Here is a 6,000-nt window from a genome sequence, read left to right on the forward strand (position 1 = left end):
GCCTCCTTTAGCTTTTGTTATTACTCCTTGCCACAGTTTTTACTCTGATAGTTGTGCAATTTTCAAATGCAATACCAGACTGAGTATACAGTAAGTCACAAACCACAAGGCTCACAGATCAAATTAACATGCTGGAATCCTAGGGTTTACTGAATGATTTAGAATATCCAGCAAGAAGCAAGGACAGAAGGAGGGGTAGGGAGAAAGAATGTTGGCAGGTTATGACAACTATGCAACCTAGACCATGTACCATGCAATATTCACATGGCCACTTTCTTTTTGCAACTTCAGTCTTACTGTGCAGATATGAGGACCAGTGATGAAGATATTTGGAGCTAACAACATACCTACTCTTTCAGACAGCTCTAGGGAGAAATACTCCTGGGTACAGTTATACTTCACTGATCACCTGTCAGGCAGGTGTTTTTGCCTAGGGTTTATAACTAAATGTCTATCCCTGATGAAAGGCTGATCTAAGAATACTCCAGTCCTCATGCATACTTGCATTCTAATTGGCCCTTCTAAATGTTTCCAATCCACCACACAATATTCTGTTTACCTTTTATGTATTTCACAAGAATTACCTATACATAGCTTCACCTATCCTTATTTTTAAAAATCTACTGAGTCTCTAATTCTAGGGCTAGGGCAGGAAAAATGCATCATGAGTCTAGTGCATCATTTCTCTATGCAAGCAGCAGCAGATCCTTTCTTCTGACATGAACTGGCTTGGTGAGAAGCTGTGACTCTTGGCAAGCTTTGTTGGTATGATTTCTATCATGGCTCCATTGGCTGGAGCTTTTGTCTGTCATCTTTGATGATCATTAGCAAGTCATCCTGGGGACATATTCAGCTCATAATAAGGTTGATCATGAACCAGTTTTCTTTAAGGACCCTGATTTCCTAACTCTGAGAATCCATCGAAAACAATTTGTTGTGTGTTGACTCAGAAAAAGACCAAAATTCAGCCCTCCTATAAATGGACATCCCGAACTACCTGCCTCACCTTTATTTGAGGTCTGAGATCTGCACTAGATGTTTAGCTCCAGTAGACCTTTGAAGGAATAAACGTAGGAGCAGGTGGTTTTCGGTGCCTGTAGAGTGAAAATATGGACCTGGGCAGTGTAGATGTGGATACAAGGAGTACCACAGAACCCTTGGAAAGTTCACTGTGTTGCTGTTTATGAGAACAAAGGGAAACAGTGCACAACTAGCTAAATGCAGTGCTCATCTGGAACAACAGTATTCATTAATTGTTAAAATCAAGTTTTCTCGGGCAAGGACAGTCTTGCCCATTAGAAAAGTAGATAAGGAGGGTCTCAGGGCCAGTAACTCCAGGGACATGTGAAGGGCAAAACTCATCACAGTCACTGGAAAGAAAGGGAGGGCTACACCCACGGGTCCTCCCAAGGAAGTTGAACTTTGGCACAGGCAATTGAATTCCCTTCTCTAACAACGTGCTGTGGAAGGCTCTTCTCTTCCTGAGCACAATGTCCTTTCGTCAGAGAGAACCTCCACTTCTCCAGCAGGAGGCTCCTGAGAGAGAGAGAGCAGAACGTGTGGGGCAAAGTGGCTGGAGGCCTGAGGTGTTCAGCTGTTCCCACTCTGGAAACCCTTTCCAAAAGGATCCTTGCTTAGAGGGTCCGAAGACGCAGCAGTCTGACAGCGAAGACTTCCACATAACACAACTTGGGGACTCCAGGACTAACTGGATTCCTGCGGACATGCTCACCACTCCCCTAAGGGCCTTGTGTGAGGGTTGCTAAGGTGCTGAATTAACCAAATTCCAGGAAACCATTGATTTTTTTCAGTTTCTCCCACTAGAGAGTTTCTCTCTCCTCTGCCAATTCACATCATACAGAAAATAAAGGTATATTACAAGGAGGGGCTGACAAAGAAGAGGAGGGGGAGTTTTTCTCTGACCACATGGGAAAACTCCATTTTACAAGTCTGACCGGTACTCAGTACCACAGGGAGGTGGCCTCATAGAAAATGGTAGCTTTCAGGAAAAAAGGTTGGGAGAAGAGGAAAATTACACACTTTTCTAAGATGTTAGGGAGAAATGTGGAGACTGAGGGTAGTAGGGAGAGGGAGAATTCACATGATCAAAACCAGTGTAATCAGAGCCATACACGTGTTGAGATTGGCAACAACAGTATGAAAATCTGAAGAGGCCCACACTGAGCAAAACAGCTTTAATAGCAAAAAAAAAAAACCACCAACCTTTGTTTTTCTTTACTCTTTCTTCCAGTATGTGTATGAGTACATAAGGGAAATAGAAGAGCAGCCTGTGGCTAGAAAATCAGGTACTGGGATCTTTAGCAAAAGGTGCTTAGCTTCAAACTGAAACTGAGCTAGGAGGTCTAGAAAAGACAACAGAAGGATTTCCAAGTCAGGCTTGGGGCATTGAGAAGGAAGCGTTCATCTGGCAAGAAGGAAAGCAGCAAGAAGTTTGGAGGTGAAACAATAAAATGTGAGTTATGGAGTATGAACTCCTATTATGTTCAATGTTATTTGAAATACTTAATATTTATTATTTATAAGGTAGAACAACAAAGAGACAGAAAGGCAGAACTCCCACCTACTGATCCCATGCCTAAATGTTGGTAGTCAGGAACTCGATATAGGTCTCCCATGTGGGTGGCAAAAGCCAAATACCTGAACCTACTACCTACCCAGGTGAGCACTGGAAGGGAGCTGGAATAAGGATTTGAAGCCAGGCACTCTGATATGGGATGCAAGCATCCCAAGCAGTATTTTAACTACTAGTTAAAGGGCAATCCCAATGGGATAGTTCTAAATGATTAAGTAGTGCCAGCATTGTGGCACAATGAGCTTAGCTGCTGCCTGTCACACCAGCACCCTGTATTGGAATGTCAATGAGTCCCAACTGCACCACTTCTGACCCAGCTTCTTGCTAATACACCTGGGAAAGCAGTGAAAGATGACTCCAGCATTTGGGCTCCTGATACCTGGATGGGAAGCCTGGATGGGGTTCCTGGGGCTCCCCGCTTAAGCCTGGCCCAGTGCTAGCTGTTGGAGCCAATAAGGGAGCAAACCAGCAGGCCCAAGTGTCTTTTTCTCTTTCTCCTTCTGTCCCCTCCCATCACCATCCCTTTCAAATAAATAAATAAATTACTAAAAAGAAAAAAATTTAATGTTTAAGTAAAACGCCCTTTGGAAGAAGCAGCACATCTGAATCAGGGTTTCAAGAGTGCGTTGCCAAACCCCTCTGTGGAGATCTCCTGGGGTAGCGTGGGTACCTGGTGACAGACACCTGGCATGAATGCAAAATTGTGAATTTAATGAACCTGGGTTTGAAGACACACGCAGAGCATTCTCTCTAATCATGTGAGTGGCATCAAAAACTTCTATCTGAGGGCTCACTGTCCTTTTCCTTTTTAAAGTGGAGTCTGACTATTGTTTCAATTTGCTGCTTCAGAAGAGGACAAGCCCAGATGTCAGGATGTCAGAGCTGGGAGAACATCAAAGCCCCTGGTGGTGCTGGCGCAAGTGCTTACGAGCAACATCAAAGGAGTGCAGGGCTTGCACCCTTCCTCTTTGAGAAGGAACATCAGGCTCAGCTCTGGCAGCTTTTGCCTCCCTTGAAAACCTGTTCACTGTTTTTGTCAGATATTTGCAAGAAGAAAGTTTATCAGCAATCCCTGAAGTTTAAAAGTTGCCTATGCACTTTACACAGCCAGTCCTTCCCAGAGCCTGCACGTGTGTCCAGGCAGAATCCAAGGACAATGATAAGGTTCTACAGCATGCCACTCTCCCATTTTGTCACTCAACTACCAAGACATAACTGCCCCCACCCCAAACTTCCAAACCATCACAGAAGATCTGAAGAGTGGTCTTTAAGGTATTCCCCAAATTCCCACAGTAGCCAATTGTTCATTTTGCCATCATAGTGTACCTTACAGCCAAAAGGTCTAATCTGAAAACACCTTGTATCTTTGCTTTTGTCTTTCAAGAGTCACCCATGCCAGTTCCCCAGGACACATCTCACTCTCCACCCTCTAATAACCATCAAACCATCCCTTTCCTCTTTCTGTCCCCTTCTCTCATCTATTCCCAACTTTTTAAGAAAACATATATTTTACTTGACACACTCACCCCTCTTTCATGCTGGTTCATTATGCAAATATTAGGGAGCCAAGAACTCAGTGCAAAATTTTCCTGTGCATGACAGGTATTCATCTACTTGGGCCATCACCTTCCACCTCCCAAGGTACACATTAACGGGAACTTGGAATCCGAAACACAGCTGGACTTGATCTAAGGGAGTAGCTTAACTGCAACATGACATTAAATGCCTGCTGTTCTTCTCAGCCGTGAAACCCTTCCCTTGTGGGGTTTGTAACTCAGGGACTGTTAGAAACAAGATCTCTGATGCTTAAAAACCATCTTCATTCCTTTCTTCTTGCTTTAACCACATCTGGAATTTCCCTAAGGACTCTCACTTCCCATACAGTTCTCTACAGTGACGGTCACTCCCCAACACACATACACAAATTCTACTGGGCCTGTGAGATCAGTGTCATCATTTCTCCTTGTTGATGCTTCCGAACCACTCTTATTGTGTCTTACCTCCTTTAATACAACCAGTTCTGAACCCAATGTCATCATTTTGTATCTCCATCACTATTCTTTCTTATTATAGTTAAACTAGTCTTAACTGATAATGATTTTCAACATCAGCCCTGTTCTAATTCCTGGTGATTTTATTATCCACACAGATAATTTCTCTACAACCTGGCCTCTTGGTCGCTAGTCCTGTTCTCTTCCTTTGATCTTGTCCTTCCTGCACACGCAGCCATTTCTTGCTATTACTCTTTCAGAGCCCTTGTTTCCAAAGATAACTGCTCTTTGCATATCCCCATCTCACTCATCAGACTCTAACCACCACTACCTCATTTATTCTACAATGCTAATACCAAAAATTCTGTAACACTCTGGACCATCTGACACTCTGGCTCACACATTTTCAGTATGCCTCAACTCTTGGATTTCTATTTTCTCAGGTTGGAGCTCAAGGTAAATGATCATAATCATTCCCTTATACACATCTCTGTCTTATTTGACCTGCCTTGTTGTACTTGGTTGATAAAATTTGCCATCTATTTAAACTCATTTCTCTCCAATATCATTCCTGTACTCATACAGTTGAATGTAACTGGAGAAAATCCCAACCAATTTTGATTGCATGCACCTAAACTTAGTATACTTTTTAAAAATGATTTTAATCATTTTGAAAGAGTGGCAGAGGGAAAGAGACCGAAATACAGATGGACACAAAGAGAGAGAGATAGTGTGTGCGAGATGGACAGAGAGCAAGTAAACAAATAAAGGTGTATCATTTAATCTACTGGTTTAATCCCCAAATGGCTACAACATCCAGGGCTAGGCTAGGCCAAAGCCAGCAGTTTGGAACTCCATGTAGGCCTCCCATATTAGTAGCAGGGGCCAAAGTAGTTGGCCTATCTTCTTCTGCATCCCTACGTACATTAGCAGGCAGCTGGGCCAAAGGTACGGTAACCAGGACTTGAACCAGCACCCAAAATGGGATGCTGGCATCTCAAACAGAGGTTTATCCACTGTGTGACAACACTGGTCCTATGAGTATGAATCTTAAATCTTAAATGAGCCCTTAGTGCTGCCTACAATCATATAATGTATCCCTATTCCATTAACTCTTCTATTCTTCCCAGCCACCATTCATACATTCACCTCAGTAACAGTTAACATTTGCTACAAAGCAAGCCATCCAAGTACATAACAGTTTACAGTAGTAATCATTTTTGTTTGCTCATGATTTTGTAGGTCAATGAGTTGGAATATTAGGTACTTATTCTCCTGGACTTACCTGCTCTCACCCATGTGGCTTTGGACAGCTCTTGACTCCAGTGGAGATGATTGGTCTACAGATAGCAGTTGGTGTTTGCTGTTTCCTAGACCACATGTCAGCAGCTTGGGCTTCCAATGCTTCTAGGAGAG

The sequence above is a fragment of the Ochotona curzoniae genome, unplaced genomic scaffold, assembly GCF_017591425.1.
Source record: "Ochotona curzoniae isolate NIBS_2020 unplaced genomic scaffold, NIBS_Ocur_1.0 contig_1274, whole genome shotgun sequence".
NCBI classification, from domain to species: domain Eukaryota; kingdom Metazoa; phylum Chordata; class Mammalia; order Lagomorpha; family Ochotonidae; genus Ochotona; species Ochotona curzoniae.